The sequence below is a fragment of the Nomascus leucogenys genome, chromosome 13, assembly GCF_006542625.1.
Source record: "Nomascus leucogenys isolate Asia chromosome 13, Asia_NLE_v1, whole genome shotgun sequence".
NCBI classification, from domain to species: Eukaryota; Metazoa; Chordata; class Mammalia; order Primates; family Hylobatidae; genus Nomascus; species Nomascus leucogenys.
In genome coordinates, this window is record NC_044393.1 from 102,481,599 (window position 1) to 102,506,309 (window position 24,711).

The 24,711-nt window shown below is 44.3% G+C and overlaps 1 protein-coding gene across 5 annotated transcripts in view; it reads left to right on the forward strand.

Moving 5' to 3' along the window:
* DPP6 (dipeptidyl peptidase like 6) overlaps positions 1-24,711 on the forward strand; it is a 1,188,326-nt gene that overhangs the window by 560,275 nt on the left and 603,340 nt on the right. The gene's annotated exons all lie outside the window — the stretch shown is intronic.

Genomic DNA, 24,711 nt, shown 5'->3' on the forward strand with positions numbered 1-24,711 from the left:
TAGCCAGGCATGGTGGCTCACGCCTGCAATCCCAGCTACTTGGGAGGCTGAGGCAGGAGAATTGCTTGAGCCTGGGAGGCAGAGGTTGCAGTGAGCCAGGATCACACCACTGTGCTCTAACTTGGGCCATAGAGTGAGATTCTGTCTCCAAAAATAAAAAAACTAAAGGAGAAGAGGAAAGTGTTTTCTCTCTCTTCCTCCAGCAGTTCTGAATCACCTTTGTGTAGTTTCTTGATGTTCTTGCTTTTCCTGTGCAAATGGGTAGTGACCTTAGCAGTGCATACTGTGCTGAAACTCTCCCCAGTGACAGTTCTTCCACATACTCTGAGCCATGCTGAATAATCAGGCAGGTGCACGGCTGTTTCCTACACTCAAGTGAGGAAGGACCATGGGACTCTTCCCATCATGAGGGTGACAGATGTGGTTCAGCCACTGCAAAATAAAAAGCCAGGCCCTCTGTATAACAAAATTCAATGACCACTTTGTTTCATTAAGAGGCAGTCTGTTCTGTGGACCTGGGAGGGAGAGACAGGGAGCATTTTTCACCAACAACTTACAACTCCAGACTAAGTTGAGAGGAGTCCCAACTCCGTGCTGTATGAAGTACGGCACTGACATACCGTGGCCAGTGACCAACTTGCTAAGTCAAAAAAATCTAACTCGGAACCCTTTGACTGAGGAACAGTTTTCACACTCCAGAAAATTCTAAATGACTTTAATTTGCTGTTGGTTCAGATGCCCTCTTGGAAGACTTTGCTTGCTGCTTTGTTTTCATGAGCAGCTTGAAGGAAACTCAGGCAGGAACCATGGAACTCCAGCTGCTGCTGTAACTGCATCTTGATGATGCAAAATGACGATGGAAATATAGAAGCATGTACATCGTATCATGAATTGAGCACGTGGGTCTGTTCCCTCGAATGAAAAATACATGCAAATAAAAATATCTGGCTCTAGGTGGTGCAGCTTTCAACAGTTGTTCTAGAACTTATGCATCCCAATATGTGTTTTCACTTTGCACAGGGTGGCTTATGGAGTTTTATGCTTGCTCTAGTAATGTTGTTGTAGGGAAAACATTTTGGAAGTATTTTAGCGTATTAACCACATTGTTTAGTATCTTTAACCCCATTAAATCACAGTCCTTTAAGGAATGATGTGTGTGCACTCTTGTGTGTGTATGAGTGTATATGTGTGTGTGTGCAGTTGCATGTGTGGGAGTGGGGATGCATGTGTATGTTTGATGTGTGTATATGGGCATATGTGAGTATGTGTGTATATGTGTGTGCAGTTGATGTGTGTGTATGTGGATGCATGTGTGTGTTTGTTGTGTGGTATGTATATGGGCATGTGTGTGTATATATGTGTGTGTGCGGTTGATGTGTGTGGGGGATACATGTGTTTGTTGTGTGGTATGTGTATGTATGGGCATGTGTGTGTATATATGTGTGTGTGCAGTTGATGTGTGTGTGGGGATGCATGTGTGTGCATTGTGTATATGTGTATGGGCATGTGTGTGTGCAGTTGTGTGTGTGGGGATGCATGTGTGTGGTGTGTGTTTGTATATGGACATATGTGAGTATGTGAGTATATGGTGTATGCATAATTATGTGCATATATGTGTGTGTGGCATGCATGTGAGTGCATATGGGCGTTTGTGTGTGTATGAAGAACAAATCATTTGGAAACAAGTATGGTGAATCCATCTAGGTAGTTTGGTGTAGGGTTAAAAAATGATTATAAAATTTTGTGATTGATTTTCTTATGTGGTCCAAAGACTGATTCTGGCCAGTATATTCTAGGACTACCCTTGGTGGTGGTATCATGGGGATAAAAATGTGGCTTTCTGAGACAACGCCTTGGAAGCATGTCACTTGCTGGAACACAGGCATCTCAATACAGCAATGTGTAGAGTAGCACGCCATGCCTGCCTGTGGGCCTTTCAAAAGTCCTCATGTGAACGTGAGCCTTTCTTCCTGTGGTGCTGATGATCATTACGTTCATGTTGCAAAGTCTTGTTAGTTTGATTTTTGAATCCAATTCTTGGAAAAGGGTGTTGATGTGTCCCCCAAAATGGGGAAGGTGCTGAATGGAAACCTAACTTAATCATACTGGGGATTGAATGCGTTGCTTTTTTAAAGAATGTCTTGGCAGTTCCCATGATTTTGTCTAACTCTCTGGCTATTTTTTCCTCACTGGATTTAGCTCTAAATAAAAAACCCACACACAATTACTGCACAGGGGATGACCCTTCTCAGAAAAATTCCAGAACCTCTGGAGTAGATTGGCTTTTTTACCATTGAGATAAAGAAGCACATTACACCATAGTTTTGAATTACAATGCTGATATCCTATTCAGAGCTTATTAGGATATAACTTGAAGTAAATGTTGAGATTAATCAGTGGGACATTTTGAAAGAAAACTTACAGTTAACCTAGATGGCAGTTAAACAATTGTTTATCCCCTATAACTGCATTCGGACGGGCCAATAGCAGAAGTCACTCTGAAATTCGTGAAAGTGTAACTAACAGGACTGTCATTACTGCAAGCAACATATTTAATATTTTTACTGTTTTTTTTTTAAAAAAAGGTTTCTATTACAGAGTTCTTGAGTATTGGACTAAAGTGCAAATGTCAATTGTAAATCTATTCCTTTGGGCTTCACGAAGATTTGAGGTAGGTGCTCAGGGAGTGACTCTCCCCAGGAAACTCCCCTCTTAGAATACACTCTGACCCCAAGCCTGTTGGTAGCAAGAGTTCAGGAGCACATGGCTTTGCAGGCAGCAGACCTTGGCTCATACCCAAACTCCCCACTCACTGAACCTGCAGCCTCCCCCTTCCATCTTCAACCTCTTTATTTGGGGAACAGCCACAATAATGCTGGTGGCTGTAGGGATTGGGGACAACATATCCAGGGCAGAGCTTGGTTTTATTAGAGCTATTTAATAAATGATGGTCACAAATATGACCATTAATAATTAATTAGCTACTAATTCAATTTACAGTTGGATTTAATAATAGTAAGAAGTGTGTTTATTATCACTCTAATAAGAACATATTTGCAGGCTAAAACATCACTCCTAGGAAAATCACTGTGTTGACATATTTCTCTTTTCTTACATTTTCTTCTACCAATAACGCAATGTAAGAATCAACTTTAATAGATCACTCACTTTGTGCCAAGCTCTGTTCTAAGCACTGAAAATATTAACATATGCAATTATCATAGCCATCCCATGAGGTAACCATTGTTATCCCATTTTTCCACATGAGGACCCTGTGGTAGATTAAGAAACTTGACGAAAGCTGGTAAGTGGTAGAGATATATAACTGTTAAGTAACAAGAACACAATTTTATTTCTTATTTTATTTATTTATTTATTTATTTATTTTTTGGAGACAGAGTCTTGCTCTGTCACCCAGGCTGGCATGCAGTGGCACAATCTTGGCTCACTGCAATCTCTGCCTCCCAGGTTCAAGCAATTCTCTTGCCTCAGCTTCCCAAGGAGCTGGGATTACAGGCATGCACCACCACGGCTGGCTAATTTTAGTATTTTTGGTAGAGACGGGGTTTCACCATGTTGGCCAGGCGGGTCTCAAACTCCTGACCTCAAGTGAGCCACCTGCTTCGACCTCCCCTAATGCCAGGATTACAGGCATAAGCCACTGCACCCGGCCTAAGAACGCAATTTTAAATGCCAGGATTTGTACCTCTAAATAAGATGGGTGCATCCTCTCTAAGCCCCAGGATGTGGTGGGCTCTCCCTTGGCTGTGACTGTGTCTTCCTTGAATTGTCTTCAGAATCATTGATAAGTCCCATGCCTCTATTTCCTATCTCCATTGTCACAACTGATTTATAAACAAACAGTATTGCAAAACTTAACACCACCATTGTTTGTTGTAAATTTACATAACTTGTGACTAATTTTTAAAAAATCAAATATAGCAACAAAGTACAAAGATTTACCACCATTGACTATGTAAGAGAAGGCACTAGGAGATCTTAGGAGATTATGCTAAGTGGTGTTTCAAATGCATTTTGTATCTTAGTATAATATCTCTGGTGTGCAATTTTGTGTGATTTGGTTAGGACCTACTTTGCAAGGGGCCGCCCAGATGGATTGTAGCATCAGAACTTATTTATGCCAGTAGCCTCTTTTTTATGGTCACATCACATATTTAGAATTTGAACTTTCTCTGATGCAGTAGACTGCATCTTCCTACCTGAGAAAAAAACAAACCACCCTCATCTTGGCCTGAAAAGAGCTTCTCCCAGATGCTCAGCATCCAGTACAGGGAAGCAGATGATATGGTATGGGGGATTTGGAGCCAAAAATTGATTTGAGACATGGTCTTTGTGACTCTAACTTAGTGACTTAACCTTTCAACAGCTCTGTTTCCTCCCCTGTCCAATGGGGAGATTGACCCCACCTGAGAGAGTGTCCTGAGAACCGAGTGTAATGATGTGTGTTGAGGGGTGGGGACAGGGCTGGCACAGTGCCTGGCATGTTCTGACCATCTATAATTTTATTCTTTTTTCCCTCTCTATTCCATTCTCTCTGTGGCCTCATAGAGAAGGCTCCAATCTGTGGTTTTCATTGACGGTGGCAGCTTTAGCCAGGCAGTGGTTTCCCTGTTGTGCAATTCAATAGCCTGCATTCAGGGACATGCTTCTCAGGTGGCCTCTGGATACATGTGTCCTTCGTGACCTACAGAAGACTTTCTTACACAGTGCACTGTTAACTGAGCAGAGGCAGCCATGCCTGGGGTACCGATTGGCACTGTGTAATGTGCTGATTGGTACTGTGTAATTTTTAGGACCTCCTTTTTTTCCCTATGCCCCTCGGGAGAGCGTGGCACACTGGAAGAAAGACACACTGTATCCTGGGCGCAGGTCTTCAGTTAGACTCAATGGCGGGAAGGGGATGGGATGCAGCCCAGGGCCTCCCTGCCCATGACGTTTTCTCAGGAGCTGTCTCCTTGGAGTTGCTATCAAATCACATAGGTTGCATGCTTACTCGAGGGGAATTTGCACAGAGTGGTTTGTTTATGCTAGTTAGGCATCAAAAAGACCATTGTTCTCCCAGACTTTCAGTATAAAAAACAAATTAAAAAAAAGTATGTATATTTGGGTAGATAAGTACAGGGTCGATTCCTAAAGGGTTTAGAAATAACCACAAATAGGCCCATTTATAACAAGAGGTTGAAGTAGAGATTGCCACTCTTTGGAGCCACATCTGAATGCGAGAAGTTCCCTTGACATCCTACTCAGTCCAAGGGTCACAACATGTCTGATGCCTAGCTCTGGACTCAAGGGCATCAGACATCAGAACACGTCTCTCTCTGGACTCAGGGGCAATATCCATGCATATCTGTGGAGTCAGGATACCTTACCTCCTATCTCCAGTTCCTACCCCACTGTGAAGCTCAAAGTGATATTGAGTGAGCCCTCTCTGAATTGGGACCAGTCTCATCTCAGCTTATTACCCGTGGGCCCCAGTAATGCAATCTGTTCACCTTCTGAATGCTGGGACCCCATTGTCTTGTCTTAGGTCACTCATTTGAGACACAGAAGCGAGTAGAGGCTGTAAGCATGAACTCTGCAGCCACAGGGTTGCTTTGAATCCTGGACTTGACCCAGCTGTGTAAACTTGGGCAAGTTATTTCAACTTTCTCTGCCTCAATTTACCTATCTGTAAAATGAGGATGCAAATGATCTACTTCATAGGGCTATTTTAAAAGTAGTTAATACATAAGTAATTATTAGATGCCTAGAACATGGTACTTGTTAGTAAGAGTTATTCATTGTCATCGTCATAGTCATTATCATCATCATCAACAATAATTTGATGAGCACCTATGAAGGCTAAGCAATATCCGAGGCTCATGGGGTACACAGCAATAAACTAGGCATGGCTCTGTTCTTTGAGAAACTTACTCTTTGTTTGAGACAAACAATAAATAGAGCTTTTTTAGCACAAGGCACTGTAGGAATTCCAGTAACAAGGAGTCGTCCTATGTAGACAGAACTTGTGCATCATTGATGATCTCGACGATCTTGCTAATGGGCAAGTAAGACTCAGACTTTACTGTATGCAATTCCAAGCATATGAAAGCATGATGGGCAGATATTAGCCTGCCATCCATACCCAGTATTGGATATCGTACTCTCTGTGGGACATTTGCTCCTTATTCTGACACCATAAGAGCAGAAAACCAGTGCTTCTGGACACTAATCATTTCAGGGCTCTTTGCAGATGCATGGCATGAAAGCAGCTGTTTCAGAATTCAAAAATTATACATCATGCTGTATATGGCTTTTTGCTTTACAAGTTGCTTTCAAACATTGCCTTATTTTGGCCTCATGACATCCATGTTAGATAAGCGTGGTGAGAATTACTTCCCTGTTTGGTAAATGGGGAAGCTGAGTCAGGGGGAGCTGCCTCATCATGGTCACTAAAGCGAGGGGAGTGAGACCTGGAACCCCACTGGGTCTTCAGTCTTCTGGGTGAGCTCTTGGTCCAAGGGACTGTGAGATGCCTGTGTAGGTGAGTCTTTGCTGATTTATAGACTCAGCGGAGTAATTGTTGCTGGATGCTACCAGAACTATGAAACAATTTGCAGGACAAAAAAGCAGATGAGTCATGCAAATTTTAACTAATTAGTTATGTTTCTGAAATTAAAAGTAGGTAAAGAACCCAAAAGAATTGGAAACAAGGACTCAGATACTTATATGCCAATGTTCTTTGCAGCATTAACAATAACCAAAATGAGGAAACAACCCAAGTGTCTATCAACTGATGGATGGATCAATAAAATGTGGTATATCCATACAATGGAATATTATTCAGCCTTCAAAAGAAATGAAGTTCTGATACATGTTACAACATAGATGAATCTTGAAAACACTATGACAGAGACCAGGCGCGTTGGCTCACGCCTGTAATCCCAGCACTTTGGGAGACCAAGACAAGCTGATCACTTGAGGTCAGGGGTTCAAGACCAGCCTGACCAACATGGTGAAACCCTGTCTCTACTAAAAATACAAAAATTAGCCAGGCATGGTGGCGTGCACCTGTAACCCCAGCTACTTGGGAGGCTGAGGCAGGAGAATTGCTTGAACACAGCGGGTGGACGTTGCAGTGAGCAAAGTTTGGGACTGCACTCCAGCCTGGGTGACAGAGTGAGACTTCATCTCAAAACAAAAAACAAAAAACAAAACAAAAAAAAACATTATGCCAAATGACATAAACGGAACAAAAAGGACAAATACTGTATGAATCCATTTATGTGAAAGTATCTAGGTTAGCTAACCTCATAGAGACAGAAAATAGATTAGAGGTTACCAGAGGCTAGAGGGAGGGGAAATAGAGACGTATTGCTTAATGACTACAGAATTGCTGTTTGGTGTGATGAAAAGTTTTGAACATAGATACTGGCAATGGTTGCACAATATTGTGAATGTATTTATTGCTACTGAATTATACACTGAATTAAAACTGCTTTTATATTTTAATTATACACTGAAATAAAACTGCTTTTAACTAGTTTAATTATACACTGAATTAAAACTGCTTTTTACTAGTTTTATCATATATCATACTAGTTTGTTGTTTTGTTGTTGTTGTTGTTGTTGTTGTTTTGAGATGGAGTTTTGCTCTTGTCACCCAGGCTGGAGTGCAGTGGCGCAATCTTGGCTCATTGCAATCTCCACCTCCCGGGTTGAAGCGATTCTCCTGCTTCAGCCTCCCAAGCAGCTTGGATAACAGGCATCCGCCACCACACCTGGCTAATGTTTGCATTATTAGTAGAGACGGAGTTTCACCATGTTGGCCAGGCTGGTCTCAAAACTCCTGACTTCAGGTGATCCGCCCACCTCGGCCTCACAAAAAGCTAGGATTACGGGCATGAGCCACGGTTCCCACCCTCCTACTAGTTTTATTATATCATTTTAGGGTATTATAAAATCACAGCCATAGTAGCTTCCTATGAGGAAATGGTTGAAAATATGAGAGCTGGCCACATGGCCACCTAAGGAAAGTTACACATTTTGAGAAGCATGAAAGCTTCTCCTATTTCCCTGAGAAAAGGTATTGATATCACAATGCAGAGGTGATCTTATTTTAATTTCAGCACTGACTATTACTGCTGTGTATTTATTACAATCATGCTGAGTACTGATGTGTTTCGAATATGGGAAAGACAGAATCTGAAAAGAGGTAGCAATTTAACTTTCTGCAGGAAAACTCCGGCGTGTTTTTCATTCTGACAACTTGACTGGTGATAAGAAAGATGAGGGACTACTTTTGTAAACTTGTTTATCCTTACGCTCTCAAGAACCATTTGTCATCCATTTTTCCCTGTCATACTGAAATATATCTCTAAGAAAATATCGGTAATTTCTCAGTATTTTAAAAACATAGATTCTCTTGATCGGTCTGCTAAATATTTCATAGTGTGTGTTGTTCATTAGAAAAGAAGAGATTCCATCTTTCCAAACTGTGGAACTCAACAGTGCACTGAGATTTTAAGGAATGGGATGTGGGTACCCTGAGAAGGGACATGGTTTTGTCCAGAGCTGAGGAAAAGAAAAATTGACCCCGGGATCCCAGCTTAGCCAACAGCCCTGGGCGATTTCATCAGCTTCCTGTAGGTCAGTGTAGCCACGAGCAAAATCATTTTGTGGTACTGAATTCATGGTCTGCAACTCATGTGCGCTCAGGAGAGACACTGAGGCTTAGGGTCAGGCTGTAGGTGGCACCAGCCATCGTGGGACATTCAGACCAGAGAATGCAGCAACCAAGAGCTTGCTTAGGTAGGCAAGCAGGAGCATTTGTCCACCCCCTAGCCAGCCTTCATCTATCAGGAGACTTGAAATGTTCATTGCACATTTCCCTGTAGGCAAGAGTATTTATTGAGAAGACCTGCATTTTAATGCAAAGCTTTCCAAATGGTTGTTTGTAGCCAGTTGACCTTTGAGTCCAGACATCAGATGGCTCCGTTCCTCTCCGGGGCCATGGAGCTTCACTGTGACCTTGGGGGACTGTCCAGCCCCCTCCATAGTGTTGGAGCAGCTTCAGCTCTTCTCTCCTCACTTTTCCTGGCCTCCCTGGGGCCAGTATCCCATTGTTAACACCAGCACCAGTCCTATGCCTGTGATTTCTTTTTTTTTTTTTTTTTTTCTTTTGAGACAGTCTCACTCTGTCACCCAGGCTGAAGTGCAGTGGAGCTATCTTGGCTCATTGCAACCTCCACCTCCTGGATTCAAGCAATTCTGCCTCAGGCTTCCGAGTAGCTGGAATCACAAGCATGCACTACCATGCCCGGCTAATTTTTGTATGTTTAGTAGAGACAGGGTTTCGCCATGTTGGCCAGGCTGGTCCTAAACTCCTGACCTCAAGCGACCCGTCCACCTCGGCCTTAAAGTGCTGGGATTACAGGTGTGAGCCACCGCACCCGGCCTATGCCTGTGATTGCTTTACTTTAGGAAAGAAAGCATGCAGTGTCTGCCTTCTGAGCAAGGCTGTGGCTCCCAACAGGAAGACATATCTTACAAATGCAGGGGAGACACAGGCTCACTTAGAAGGGGAAACATGTTTAGTTAGTGCCAGGGTTCACATGTGACCATGTTTAAAATGACCACAGAGGGAAGGAGAACGAAAAAGCAAACTTTGCTGACACTCAAATGTTTTCTGTTTCTAAGTGGATGGCCTGCCTTTCTAGATACAGCGGGTTTCATTCTTCATGCTGGGCAGGTTGCCGGGGTTTGGGCAAATCCTGCCCAGTGCAAAGCATCTCCCAAGGTAACAGTTCCTGCTGGCTGCTTTAGGTAAATGTCAGCTTGTTATGCTGCTGGACAGATCCCACGTGGGCCCTGTTCTCTGTCGTTGCCATCTATTCTCCAAGAATTCTGTCGCAATGAGAAGAAAAACAGATCAACAGGGGAGCTGAGGAATAGATGGGAGCTGCGAGCTGGAGAGGGCCAGGGCTCGGTGTGTTCCCCACAGCGGCCATCTGCTTGGCTCGTGGAGACAGCCAGCTCGGCCACACTTCTGAGATTAGGACTTCCTGACGGGCCAGCAGAAGGGGCTGTTGTCAAATCCCACTTTCCCTGATTAAACAGGAACAGGAATGTCTGGTAGAGTAGAAAATCCAGGGAGGAGATGTGAGGCCTGCATCCTGGAGGGAAGGTTGTCCTGAGATGTTCCTGCCATTTTTGTCCCCAGGTGAGGGATGATACTAGAGGTGATGGGGCAGGATCCATCCTGAATGTGTCTGGAGAATTTTGGAAGATTTGACCACCACTGCAATAGTCTTTCTTCTACAGAAAATAAGTCTGGTAAAAATGGGGCAAAAGTTACTCCCACCCAGAGGAATGAGACATATGTGTCCCCCCACCGAGGGGTGCCCCAGAGAGTGGGCACCTAGAAGATCTGGTTGTTCTCCACAGCCACATACCTCCCTGAATTGAAGTCCTTAGAGCCACAGAAAACTTCCTCTGGTTTTCTTACTAGTTACTGTTGGAGAGAGGGCCATTCCTGATTCCTCCTCCAGTGCAGCCTGGCAGGAGAGCCTGCTGAGCTCTGCTGTGTGAACTTTCTGCCCAGAGACAAGGACAGGGATGAGAGGAGGCAGCAGGTGAGCAGAAGACAAGACACTGGAAGATAAGACCTGGGCATCAGGACCGAGGGAAGATACGTGGGAGAGACAGAGTCCACTGAGATGCCTCAGCTATCCAGGGTTCCCACTGTAAGGAAGCCACCAGTGTCCAGAGGACTCCAAGAAAAACTCGGATCCCTCATTCGGCTACTGATCAGCTGTGTGACCTCAGAACAGGAGTGCAACTCTCTGCGCATCAGACATCTGTGTCAATTCTTCCTTAGGAGAGGAGAGGCGATTTATACCTTACCCACTTCTTAAGGCAGTGTTGAACAATGTCATCATGTGTAAAAGCACTTTTTAAAATAAGCTGTTGTCTACATGGAGGCCATGATTCATATAAAGCAATTTGATTTATACAATGAATCTCTCCAAGTTTTGCTCCTTGCAAGGCTCTGTGTCAATAAATGTTCAAACCCATATTTATTGAGCACCTACTGTAAATAATCAGGCACTGTTTTAAGCACTTCTGATATGCTGGTGAAAAAAAACAGATGCAAATACCTGCCTTTGTTATGTTGACATTCTAGAGGACATTTAAAGAGATCTAGTTCCATATGGATAGAGCAAAGTGAAAGGGAAAGTTATTCACAAACATGAGAATCATGAGGAAGAGGCTGGCACAAATATCAATTTCAGAATGGTTTATTTTTAAAATGCCAGACTCTGCCATCCTGAGATTGACTAACTATTGTCTCACCACTTCTTTGTCCTGGTTAAGTTCAGAGAATACAATGTGCCTGGAGTGCAGCCCTGTTTGAAAAGGAAGGCTTGCAGAGTTGCAGCAAAAGGCATTTCTGGGCAGACGATAATACTAAACAGAAGCTGATGAAAGAAAGAGAAAAAATTACCGTGCGAGAAGGAGGATGCTGGTGAAGGTAAAATGCTGGTGGAGAGGTAGATTTCAGATAGAATCGCCTAGGTTGAAAATGAAAAGCAGTCATTAACTAAGATGGAAAAATATTTCAGAGACTTGATAAGTCATCCGGACCCTGGCTGCTCACTCCTAGGGTTGTGTAGGATCCTTTGCAGGATGAGCAGAGGCCGTCAGTGTGGGATGCCTAACACAGCAGGCTCAGGGTAACTGATCTAATTATGAACAGTCCTTCCCATCTGAGTCTGACTTTGACCTATGGCTTGTGAGGCCCTAGCAACATTGAATCCAGGGTGAAAGTCAGAAGGACTAGGACCCACTCAGCTAGTTCAATCCTCTCATGCCTTCAGTGGCTGGAGATATTTACGGAGCACCTCCTATATGCTAAGCCCTAAGTAAGGTGTCAGGAATATAGCAGTGAACTAGGATGGCAGGTCCCTTACCCAGTGAAACCCAGTGTGGGACAAAATGTGAGCCTGGAAGGTGAGGGTAATTCTGCAACTCATAAATAAACTGTGTGTGCCAGTAGCAGACGTTGTGGTAACATCTAGGCAGGACCACCTTCTTTGCAGAACTTCAGAGAGCATAACTTAATTTTTACACATTGAATTTAGATGTATTTATTTGTCTTTGCCTAACATCCCCACCCCAGCGTCTGATGGGGATGGGAGTCCTGGCGTTATGCCATGGGTAGGGTACTGAGGCTAGATTCCCTGAATCCTGACCAAGTGTCATCCCATGAGCCAGGGTGATGAGGCTGATCAAACAAGGAACCAAGGAGCCCATAGGTTGAAATACAAGGTTTGGGAGAAAATGTGATGCTTGCTGGAATGACCAGATGGGCAAGGATGTTGAAAAATAAATGAGGTGTGATCATTGCAATTCATTCCCATCATTATGAAATCATTTATTATTAAGTTACACATGGACACACTGCAGTGCCAAGGAAAAGTACAAATGAAAGGTAAAAACAAGGGACAAATGTTGCTCATGTTGCCAGTACCTTGTTCTGAGTCTTGAAGAGAATTATTTATGTTGCTGCAGCCAAACATCTCTAAAGAAAATGATCAAATTGTAATTGGTCGACGTGTTCTCTCAATGATACCTTGATACATCATTTTAATTTTAAGTTTTTATTCATCTCTAATGTTTTACTTCAGGCACTTCTTATTTCTTTCTTAGACCATTCCAAAAATATCCTAAACTGGTATCTCGGCCCCAGTCCATCTTCTACACTCTGAAAAAATACCTTTGGTTTTACTTTTGCAGAGTTGACTTTTTCCCTTAGTGGATGGGCCCCTTGGCAATCTGAGCCTTTGCCCTGCTCCCTGCCACCCCCCTGCCTTGCACTCCAGGCATGCACATTCCTGAAAATTCCTCAAAATCTTAGGGAGGCTGAGGCAGGAGAATGCCTTGGACCCGGGAGGTGGAGGTTGCAGTGAGCTGAGATTGCACCATGTAATGCACTCTAGCCTGGGTGACGAGAGCAAAACTCTGCCTCCAAAAAAAAAAAAAAAAATCCTTGCTCGTGACTCATTTGTATGTGATGTTCCCCTTGGCAGCCATTTTCCTCTAGTCCACTGGCCCCTGGTATTCCTGCAGGGCTTCTTATATGAGCCATTCTAGAATCTCAGGTCCCTTGCTCTTCCTCTGCACATGCCTGTGTTTATCTGGAGAGAGTCTGTTTGTTTCCCTGTTTGCCTTCTTACCAGACTTGGAGCCCTTCAAAGCCAGGGGCCGTCCTGTATGAATAGACCTTCCCCAGTGTCTAAATAGGAACTGGGATATGATAGATGTTCAGTAAAAATTAAACAAGAGACAAAAGAAAAGTAGGGACCAATCTGGAATCCAATAACCATCTCATTTCAGGTGAAGTGGAAACTCTCAGGAAGTTGAAAATACTGGGCTTCAGAACCTGACCTAGTTTGCAGCCACCACTCCCCTCCAAAAACAATCCCATGTGAACTCCTTCTGACCCCTGAGATGAGAGGGTCACTGAGGTAGATCCTGGCCTTGGAAATCCCTGTTAGGACCTATTGGGGCCTTTTACTTGCCCATCACCACCACCCTAACATTACATTAGAAACCAACTTGGGCTTGAAATGGAGGCCTCTGAGTTTGCATGAACACCAAAATGCAAGCCCAGGCTGCTTTAGTTGGATTGGTTTCCTTGCAAAAAGGGAAGTTGCACTCCAGTTATCTCTGAATAAAACTTGTGATGGTAAGGACACACCCCCACCCCTAGAAGAGAAAACTGGCGAGTCTCCAGGAACCAAGAGCACTCCAGGGTCCAGCTCTCGCAGCAGCGAGGCCTTGCTTCCTTCTTGCTTCTTACCAACTGGATTCCATACTCGCTCATGACTTCTCCTCTCTCTACCTCTGGAATGTGTGTTGCCATCAGAGCTGCTTTGTAATGGCTGCGTCCTCATAGCCTAGACTCTCTCTCCTGCACTTTCAAGCTTCAGTCTGCCCTGCTAGCCACTAACAGACTCCTGAATTTCTAAGTTCAGGTTCCTACAATGGAAAATAAGATTGACCTGACTCATTTCTTCATGTGGAATTTTTGGCTACAGATTGGCTGTTGTTGGGTCAGGCCACAAACCCCGGTCCAATCGACCATGTTTTACCATTTTCTCATCTTGTCCTAAGAAGGATGCACAGAGGTGAGTTACCGACCAGAATGAACCTAGGCATGTACATTTTAGGACTTTCCTATCAGAACATAAACACTTCAGAGAAGAAAAGCATATTCCATCTTAATACCTTAGAATAAAGGAGCGTATCAGCTTCATTCCCTTTCAGAGGTACAGCAGGAATCTATACACACCAGGGGGCCAGTTAATCTGAAGGATGAGGAGGGCGTCTGAAAGCAGATGAGGAGAGAAAAGGAAGAAGGTAGCTCTGAACCTCAGAACCATGTTCCTGGATCTCGTCAGCTTAGTCCTTACTCTTTGTCAACTTGATCCATTGACAGATTCTCAAAACCAGGTCAATATAGAGATGTGGCACTTTTACGTCTTGTGTCAGCTGTATCTGTTATCAACAGTTTTATGAATGGCACCACCAACAAAGGATAAAAAGCTAATTGCGATTAGACAAGGAAAATATATATATATATACCAGCTTTTCTGGTCTCCCACAAGTTTTACCCTAGTGACTGTTCTCTGTCATCCCACGCAGGGTGGGCTTTGAAAACTCATTAATCCTCTTGTGAGTTTCAGTCTTGCATCTTTTCTGGGATCTGGCTCAAACGCGGCTAATTTCCCAGCATACTATGTTCAGTACAGGGGCAATCTGTCAGCATTCGTCTGAGCGTGTTTGTAAAGACACATAATTCACTATGCAACCAATTCATTTCAGATGTGCTTTTTCCCATTGCAACAAAGCCCCGGGTTGATTTGGCAGTTTGGTATATTATACAAATAAATATGTCAAAAATGGGAAGTTAACAACTGTTGGAACCAGAGGTTTCTGAAGGAGTTGGCTCTGGTATCAACTTCAGAAGGTCATCTGGAGAAGCTAAGGGATCTGAACATTCTTAAAAGGGAGAGAAATGCTTTAGAATAAAAGGAATCCTGTGTCCACGGGCAGGCAGAGTCTCGGTTTTGATTTCCTAGGAAACTTAGCACAGTGGAGTTCCAATAGTTCACAGGAAATCGCGTTTCACAAAAGTTGCACAAAACAATACCTTTCTGAAGAGTTTATGTTCTAATAGGAAGTAACTAAAATATATTTATCCACTTACGTTTTTTATTTTATTCTACCTTCTCTCTTTTAACACTGATTTACACAATAACAATACAGGACAGATTAAATTAATTTCATAACAGAATTCTTGGGCTTTAAAAATTATCTTAGAAAGGTAACTGTCTTCATTTGGTGTTTTATGTTCCCTGAGTAGTTATCTTTGCTGTTTCTTGTGGGGGTTGGTGGCAGTTCTGACTTCCCATTCCATATCTTATTTATTACTTCATTTAGGAAATATTCTTTTTTTAATTTGATAGGCTGAGGTCTATTTCCTAATGACTTTCACCTAGTTTTAATTTTCAGCAAAAGAAACACTTAAGATATAAGTCGTAGGTAACACTTATGCCTGTCTGATGAATGACGGAATCTAGCTTCCGCTGGTATTTCATCTTTGACTTCCAACATGTAAGAAGCCTTTGCTTTAGTGGTCATCACTCCTCCTTTTTCGTCCTTTCTCCTTTCAGAAGTGTTCATCTGTAGCGTAGGATTCAGTGATCCCCAAGTGTTTTAAGCTGTGGAGCTCTTTGTTCCAATGATTGTAATTCGCATAAAGGAGATAAAAGTGGAGCAGTGTGGGCTGAAGGATAAGAAGGGGAGAGGGTGGAAATGGAGCCCCAAGTTCTAGACAAGCCTCCCCCCATCAACTCCTTCATCCTGGCAGCCTAGGAAAGGCTTCTCTAGCACAATTTGGAAACATCTGGCTGAGTCATTTTGGCCCACATTTTCTTTCTGCTGAATTCATTTCCATTCTCCCAGGGCAGCCTACATAAATGTTTTCTAGTTCATGTTGACATCTTTCAGTTATTCATGAACTGTGACCATACTACCCCGTGAGGTTCTATGAGAAGCTCTGTGCGTTGCAATTCTGTCTGCATTGCTTTGCCGATGATGAGTTGCCTAAAATGAATGAACTGGTTCTGACCTATCTAAGTATATCATGTGGAGATGCTCTTGTCTCTTGATTTCAGTCTAGGTGACACTCAGATTTTCCAAAAGTTCTCTCCCTGATACACACATTATTTCATTGTTTCCTGTGTGCTAAGTGCACACAGGATGCAAAGATGAATAAGACCTTCCCTTACAGAGCCCTCAGCCTAGCCATGACAAGAGCCAGTTATGGAGTCCCTACTATGTGTCCATTGCTTTATATAGTTTTTATCTCATTAAATTTGGTGCACATAGCCAGCAAGTGAAAGGACCCGGGATTTGCAAACAAGAAATTATTCTGACTTCAAAGCTCATTCCTTTAACTGACGGGCAACCCTTTATCTTACCTGGCCCCTGCCACGGAGAAACTCACAGGCAGGGCCAGGCAGAGAAGTGGTCAGTGATGCTCTAAGGTAACAAGCACTTCACATAAGCCTGTGGTAGGAGGTGACATTTGCACAGGGCACTAAAGGATGATTAGGAGCTCATCAGGTGGAAGGAGTTGGGAGTGGGGCTGGAGCTGGTGTCTTTGATAATGCCTTCTAGGGGAAGCTGGCAAGTGTTTTAGATTTCCATTGCTTATACTTATCTCCAGTTTTTAGTGGCCTACTTGAATGTCATTTATATTGTCATTTACACCACTTCCCAAGGCCAAATCATATGTTGCAAAGTTGGCCAATAGGGATTGTATGAACTGATCCTTCTCTGGGGATTTTCTGCACGAGTCTGTTAATTCATGTATTTCATGTTGAGAATGAAGTATGGGCACGTGAAGGTTTGGGGGATATTTTACATAAGACATCCTCCTATGTAGGCATGAAAATCTCTCCTGACTCCAAACCTGTGGCAATACAGCAAGGTCTAGTCCAGAAGGCATGGAGGGGAGCAGAGTTTCTGGGAAATGAGAAGAGGATGTGGAGCCCCAGCCAGGGGACAACTCCAGAGGGTTTCTTTGGGATACCTTTCCCTACAGGCCACTGAAGACAGCATGGCAATGGAAACATCTGCATCATCCACCCTGGTGTGTGTTCCCCCGACAATCTGTGGGCTTGTTCCACAGCTGGCACCAAATTCCGGCTGAGCAGGCAGCCTCAGAAATGTTACCTGGAGCCGTTAAAAAAACATAAACAAGGCATCTGTCATGCTGCCGTCGCCAAGGTCATCTGGTGGCAGGAGGTGACCGAGGAGAAGCATGGCGGTGCCGTGCCATCGAGGGCCAACCTGTGGGCAGACCTGCCTGTGCCAACGCTCTCTTGCTCTGCAGATACATTCAAGGGTGTGAAATTGTGCAGGGCCAGACGTGAGAAGCAAAACAACCTGAATGAAATCCAGCCACTTTGGAGTGAAACATGAGCATTTTAAAACATGATTTTCAAACTGTCGCAGGGTTCGTATTGCATCTGGTCTCCTCTCATGATTGCCCCGAGACCACCAGCACAAAGCTGGGGTGAGACATGAGCTGGAGGGTAACCTGAACACCGAATTTAGGGAGTGTGTTGTTCATACAAATCACGCAGACTGAGAGTTACAGATGGGATTTACACCCGAGCTATCCATCAAACCACTATCTGTGTGACCTTGGACAAATTATCCATTTCCTCTAAGCGCCAATTTTCATATCTGTAAATTCCTTCCTAGGATCCTTGTGAAGGTTAGATAAGATAGTATGCGTGATAATGCAGGGCTGCAGAGGGCCCCTCAGTACATTTTGTTTTGGCTTTCTCTACCCTCACTTACAGGTGAGGGAACAGATTTAGAGACGGGACGTTTATAGCATATCAGCATCAATGATCCTAGCAAGAACCACTGTGCTTTCTTCCTCCTTCCTTCACTTCCTTTTTCCTTATTTCCCTCATAATCCACTCCCCTTCTCCTCCCTACCCTCAGTACACATGATATTATGTTTGATGGGTAGCTTTTGGTTTGTATATATTTTTGCAAAACACATTTTTTGTAGAAATGGATTCTTTAATTTGTTAAATGGTTTGAGTTTATACATGGATGTCTTATGTGTTTTGTGCACATTTATATTTAGATTCCTCTTTTTTTCCTTAAGTACTGTGTTTATGGTCCCTCCATGTCGCTCTGTGTACACATAATCCATTGCTTGTTGCTCTGTGTATGCATAAGCTGTTGCTTCCTTTTTTTTTTTTTTTTTTTTTTTTTTTTTTGAGATGGAGTCTCTCTGTCGCCCAGGCTGGAGTGCAGTGGCACGATCTCAGCTCACTGCAAGCTCTGCCTCCTGGGTTCATGCCATTCTCCTGCCTCAGCCTCCTGAGTAGCTGGGACTACAGGCACCTGCCACCACGCTCGGCTAATTTTTTGTATTTTTTAGTAGAGACGGGGTTTCACCGTATTAGCCAGGATGGTCTCGATCTCCTGACCTCGTGATCCACACGCCTCAGCCTTCCAAAGTGCTGGGATTACAGGCGTGAGCCACCGCGCCCAGCCTCCGTTGCTTCTACTTGCTGCTTAGCATTGCACGGTGTGCATCCAGTCTGTTCCACAAGGATGGACACCCAGTTGCCTCCACACTATCCCCATAGTCCATCTTCTTGTAATTCTTAAGATAGGACCAAAAGACGTTTATTTACAAGTTTCCCTCTTCTATTAGACAGTGAGATGGTGAGAGAAGATCTCCTGACTTTATATACAAAGCAGCCAGCACATAGCAGTTTCTCTGTAAACACAAAGCCATTGGCTTCGCAGGCAGCTGGACACATGGGCTCAGGCCCAGCCTCCTGTGTCCTTGGTTTCCAGGAAAAGTGACAGCCTTAGCGGCAGCACTGTGATCACCGTTATCGTGTCATGAAGGTTTATGATGAGTAAGGGAAGTGCCTTTCCTGAAGACAAAAGATGAAAAGCCTTCCCATGTGACGTATACTAGAATTCCTTGAAACCTGCAGACCCCACATGATGCACCTGTTTATTCAAACACACACATTTGAGTACTAACTCTAAGTGATAGTGGGTATGGATTTGGTGAACTCTTTGAATGCTTTCAGCATTTCCCCAATCTGTAGGAGATTCTAGTTCCTTAGAATTGGATACTGAGCCCTGTTTGATGAAACTTGCTGTGGCGTTTGGAGAGGATGCAGCTAGGGTTCACACGTTTAACCATGGATGGATCTGTCAGTCAGTCTCAGTTCATGGTAGACAAGAAAGGAGATACATGCTGACAAGCCATGTAGGAAGTGTACTGCCTTAAGCAGTGTAAACACCTTTATTCCTGAAAGGCGTATCTGCTAGGTTGATTGTGAAATGTATTCTGTTTTATTTTTTTCTCTTGTTTTTCTTTTGGGAGGGTGAGGGATAGCCTACTTTAATATCAGAAGATTTTTTATTGAATTGTGATACTGAGTGAAATGACCTACCTTTACTTGACCTGCAACAGAGTTGCTGTAGACCAGGGGTGGGCACATTCTTTCTGCAAAGAACCAGGTAATAAATATTTTACACTTTACGGCCACATGGCCTTTGTCACACCTGTCACCTCTGCTGTTGTGGTACATAGGCAGCCATTAGACAGTATATAAGCAAATGGGCATAGCTGCATTTCCAATAAAACTTTATTCACAAAATAAGACAGGGGCCAGGTTTGGCCCATGAGCCCTGGTTTTCCTACCCTTGTTTAGATGCTCATGCACTTGCTACACCTGGAAGTCAACATAAATACAGTAGGCCCAATAAGGCAAACCAGCTACTGTGTCTTGCCAGTATTCTCTGCTATCTCTTCAGGACACTCTGAACACAATGGATACAAGTAATGTGAACAGAAAACAGAAGAAGGACTTGTACTGTGTCAATTTTGGCTTCGTTGTGCACACCAGAAAGCCTAAAATAACAGTGCCCTGTACACAGCAGAAGTTTATTTCTCTTTCTTGTAAATACAGTTTGGAGACAAGCAGTCCAGGGATGCTATGGCTGCTCTTCTCACAAACGCCTCTGCTCCTTCTATTATGTTTTCTCCCATGAAGGGTTTGGTCTCATGGTTCCAGATTGTAGCAAGCATTCCAGATAGGAAGACGGGAAAAGGCGGGTAGGAGAGGGAGAGTAAATGAAGAGCATGCACGCTGACAGATGCTGCGACCAGCTTTTCCAGTTGCTGCCTGTCATGGTTAGTTTTAGGTGTCCGCTTGGCTAGGCCATGGCACCCAGCTTCTTCTCAAACACCAGGCAACATGTTGCTATGGAGTTTTGTTTTGAAGATGTGATTGATAATTCAGTTAGCGGACGTGGAGTAGAGCAGGTCCCCCTCTACCATGTGGGTGGGCCTCATCCGATTAGTTGAAGGCTTTAGGAGAAATTAATGAGGTCTCCCAGGGAGGAAAGGACTCTGCCTCCAGACGGCCTTCAGGCTTGAGCCACCATCCCAACTCTTCCCTGGGTTTCCAGCCAGCTTCCCTACCCTGCAGACTTCACATCTGCAAGCCCCCACAATCCACCATCCTTAAAAATCTGTCTCTCTCCACACACACACACACACACACACACAATTATTGGTTGTGCGTCTCTGGAGACCCCTGCTGTGTGTGCAGCCCATTCATCTAGAGGACTCCGGGTCAGTGGGGGATGTACTCCTTATCCACAGCATTCTAATGTTATGGAGACACAAGAAAAGGGACATGGACGGGCAGGCAGACATTAAACTACCCAGAAGTAATGTGCCTGTGCTCTTATTGCACCTCCACGTTCTTATTTTTCTTACAAATAAAGAATTTAAAATGAAGGAAGCCCCAGATCACCCGGGTGTGACTCTCTAACCTTTTCCCACTTCTAGTTCAAGAGATGTACCCGTGTTCTTTTAACCAAAGAAAAAAACATTGCATCCTTTACTCTAGCAGTAGTGCCTGAAGCATGGGGTGAAGGTGACGAGTGGGTTAGGGCCTTTGGGAACTCTGTCCCAGCCAACCCTCACTGTCCATACCCTGCTGGGAGGGAAAGCTCTGACCCCTGCCGCTTTCTTGGTTGATACTCCCAAGAGGAAACTCTTCCTCTCGAAGCCTGGGGGAGGGACAGCCTTTGGACCAAGTTCACTCTTCCAGCTATAATTTAAAGTGTGGACAAAATGGGCCCAGATGTTCAGCCTTGCTTCTTGGGCCTGGTTCTGGTCTGCGTTCTCATCCGTGAGACCCTCGGCCTCCCTGCCCACACCAACTCGCCTTGGCTCTTCTTTGAGACATTCTTACTAAACGAGAAATAATTCCCCAGGGTTAGATTACTGGACACAAGAGTAATGTGTTCTGCAAGCTGAGGAGAATTGAATTTGGCTTCAGGGACTTCCTCCTCCCCAGGTGAGGTTTACCAGGCTGTAAGGGTCTCACAGGTGATTTGGGTCCATTTTTGGTGCACTTTATTTCTCTTCCTAGACCCTTCCCTCTGTCTTCCCAGATGCTTCCCCTCAAAGGGGTGCTGGCATTTGGGTTGCCCACCGCTCCTTGCCCCGGTGAGCCCTGACCACACAGACCCAGCAGCTTCCAGGGACCTCAGCATTTAAGTAATGGGCATGCAAGAGAAAACCAAAACCAAACCCAAAGAAGCCTCCAAATGCAGAGAGAACTCCTCAGTGGGAGCTGGGGAGTTCTAGTTGAAATGTCTGAGGTGACAGTGAGCACGCAGTGGTCAATTGTTGGAAAGCTGGTCCTCAGGCCAGAAAACTCATCCACAGTTCCATCCCACCTTGGTCCTTTTGTACGAGTGGAAGAAAAAGTGTGGGTTTCTTGTTGTTGTTGTTGTTGTTGTTGTTTCTTTCTTTCCAACTAGTTTCTTTGGATCCTGGCATGACTCCAGAAGAATCGTACCCTGCTGCCCCACATTCATTTTTATTTTTAGGGAATTGTAAGTTAGAAGAAGTGACTTCTCTTGCAGATGGTAAAGACTTACAATCCAAAATCATCACAACTCACAGTTTAAAGACATTTTGATCTCTACCTTCCTGAGCAAATCAGCCGGCAGGCCTGTTTCTTGTAGGGCTTTTGTCTGCACATAGTAGGTCCTGGATAAACACCTGCTGATTAAATGATACTTGAAGCAAAGTGACTGCAGCTGATTGTCTACTTAGGGCAAGGTGAGTGTAAATCAGAAGGGTGAGAAATTGCATCAGGCTGCAGAGGGATGCAGGCTTGCACGGCTACAAACAAACCTAATTAGCTGTGCCTCTGCCAGCAGCCCTACTCAGACACATCTGGAGGGGAGAGAATGGCTAAGGCTAGATTGGCTTTCCCAAATGGAAAAGTCTCTCTTCATTTGCACCTGCACAGGACTGATTGCGCCTCAAATCCATTTGTCAGGCTAGTTGCAGGTATCTGAGAGATTGCTAATAGAATTGGGCAAAAGTGCCTGTGGGAGTGGGAGGTGAATAGCATGGCAAGACAAGCGGCTGCTGGAGTCCCCGGTTGGCAGGTGGGCCTGCCCCCATGCTCCGCCAGGCTCCATGGGCTACCTATGCCCAGCGAGCACAGAGAAGAGCTGTCTTGGCTGAGCATCAGGCCCTGGTGCAGTCTTTGCTAACTGTGTTTCTCAGCTGCCACGAGAGTACTTAGCTGCAAAACGGAAGTGCTTTTACTCGCAAACACTAGGAGCCTTCACTAGGGAGGCACTGAGATCAGCACTTTTTCCAAGATGCTCCTTGCAAGGTACTTGTGCTCCGTCAAATTGGAATTCTTCCTAGACACAAAGGGAGGCACTGGCCCAGAGTCAAGGTCATAGCAAGACCCCTCGAGCTGCCTGTTTCTTAGCAGAAGCTGGAGTAGACAGACATGACTTGAGACGTCTTAAACTTGTTTGGAGAATTTGGGGCTGGATCTTCCGCCCAAGCACTCTGGAAGGGTCCGAAGAGACACAGGACGTGTGTATGTGTGTGTGGGGATTTGGGGCTGTGTGTGTGTGGGGTTGGGGCAAGGGCTTGGATCAAACATCTGGATATGAATACCAACTCTGCCGTTTTCTGCTGACTGTGAACTTGGAAGAGTTTCTTACCAGTTCAAGCCTCTCTTCCCTCATAAGTGAAATGGGGATAGTAATCATTATTATGGGCTGTTGGGTCCTCCAAAAATCTGTCTGTTGAATTCTTAACACCCAGTGCTTCAGAATGTGATGATATTTGGAGATATGGTCTTTAAAGAGGTAAATCAAGTTAAAATGAGGTCCTGTGGGTGGGCCCTAATTTAATATGGCTGATGTCCTTATAAGAAGAGAGATCAGGACACAGACACACACAGGCGATGTTATATGGTGGTTTAGCGTCTAGACTGCCAAGGTTCAAGTTCTGCTGTGAGTTACTTGCTCTGAGTGACCTTGGGTTTCATATCAAATTTTCTGAATATTAATTTCCTCACCTGTAAAATGGGGGAAATAACAGTCTGCCTCATGGTGTTGCTGGAGGTGTGAGGTCAGATATTAACCATCTAGCACTTCCACTGCTGCAGGTAGCTTGGCCATTGCTATTGTTATAATTAAGGGCAGGTGAGCATGTAGTGTCTTTCTTTGCTAAGTATGTCTGATGCCAAGTCAGTATTCATTGAGCACCTCTTCTGTGCAAGGCGCTTGGAAAGGAGTGCAGTGGCTCTTTTTCCCCACTCTTGCCCCTGCTAGATTCATCCTAACGTCTTCTCTGAGTTGCTTTTCCTGCAGTCATAGTTATGAAAACCATAATACTTATAGATGCTGCTCTCTAGAAATCAGCCTGTAAAGTCTTGTATTTTCTCTTGGTCTGCACAACTTTAGGGGGGGTAACATGTCCTGTATTTGCCAGTTGTTAACCTTCTCTTTGACCCCATTGGATCTCTAGATGATGGCACTGATAATGCCCAGGCAGATTTAGTTTTGATCTCCAATGAAAGATAGGCCTTTCTGTATTTGCAGTAATAAGCAAACACCTTTAGCTTGAGAGGATAAACTTAAGTACAATGTTTGTTCTCTGGAGGCATACTGATTAACTTTAAAATATGAATAAAAGGCAGCCCTATTTCATTATGGTAAGAACACTTGATTCAAGATCTGCCCTCTTTTTTTTTTTTTTTTTTTTTTTTGAGACAGAGTCTCTCGCTCTATCACCCAGGCTGGAGTGCAGTGGTGCAATCTCGGCTCACTGCAACCTCCACCTCCCAGGTTCAAGCGATTCTCCTGCTCAGCCTCCCGAGTAGCTAGGACTACAGGAGTGTGACACCACGCCCGGCTAATTTTTTGCATTTTTAGCAGAGACGGGGGTTTCACCATGTTAGCCAGGATGGTCTCGATCTCCTGACCTACCCTCTTAACGGATTTTTAGTGTGCAAGTTATCTGTAGGTACAAGGTTGTACGGCAGATCTGTCAAGCTTATTCATCTCACATAATTGAGACTTTATGCCTTTTAATTAGCAACTACCCACCTCCCCCTCCCACCAGTCCCAGGCAACCACTACCCTGTTCCTTTTGCCTCCATGAGTTTGGCTGCTTTCGATGCCTCATAGAAGTGGAACCATGCAGCATTTGTTCTTCTGTGCCTAGCTCATTTCTCTTGGCATCTT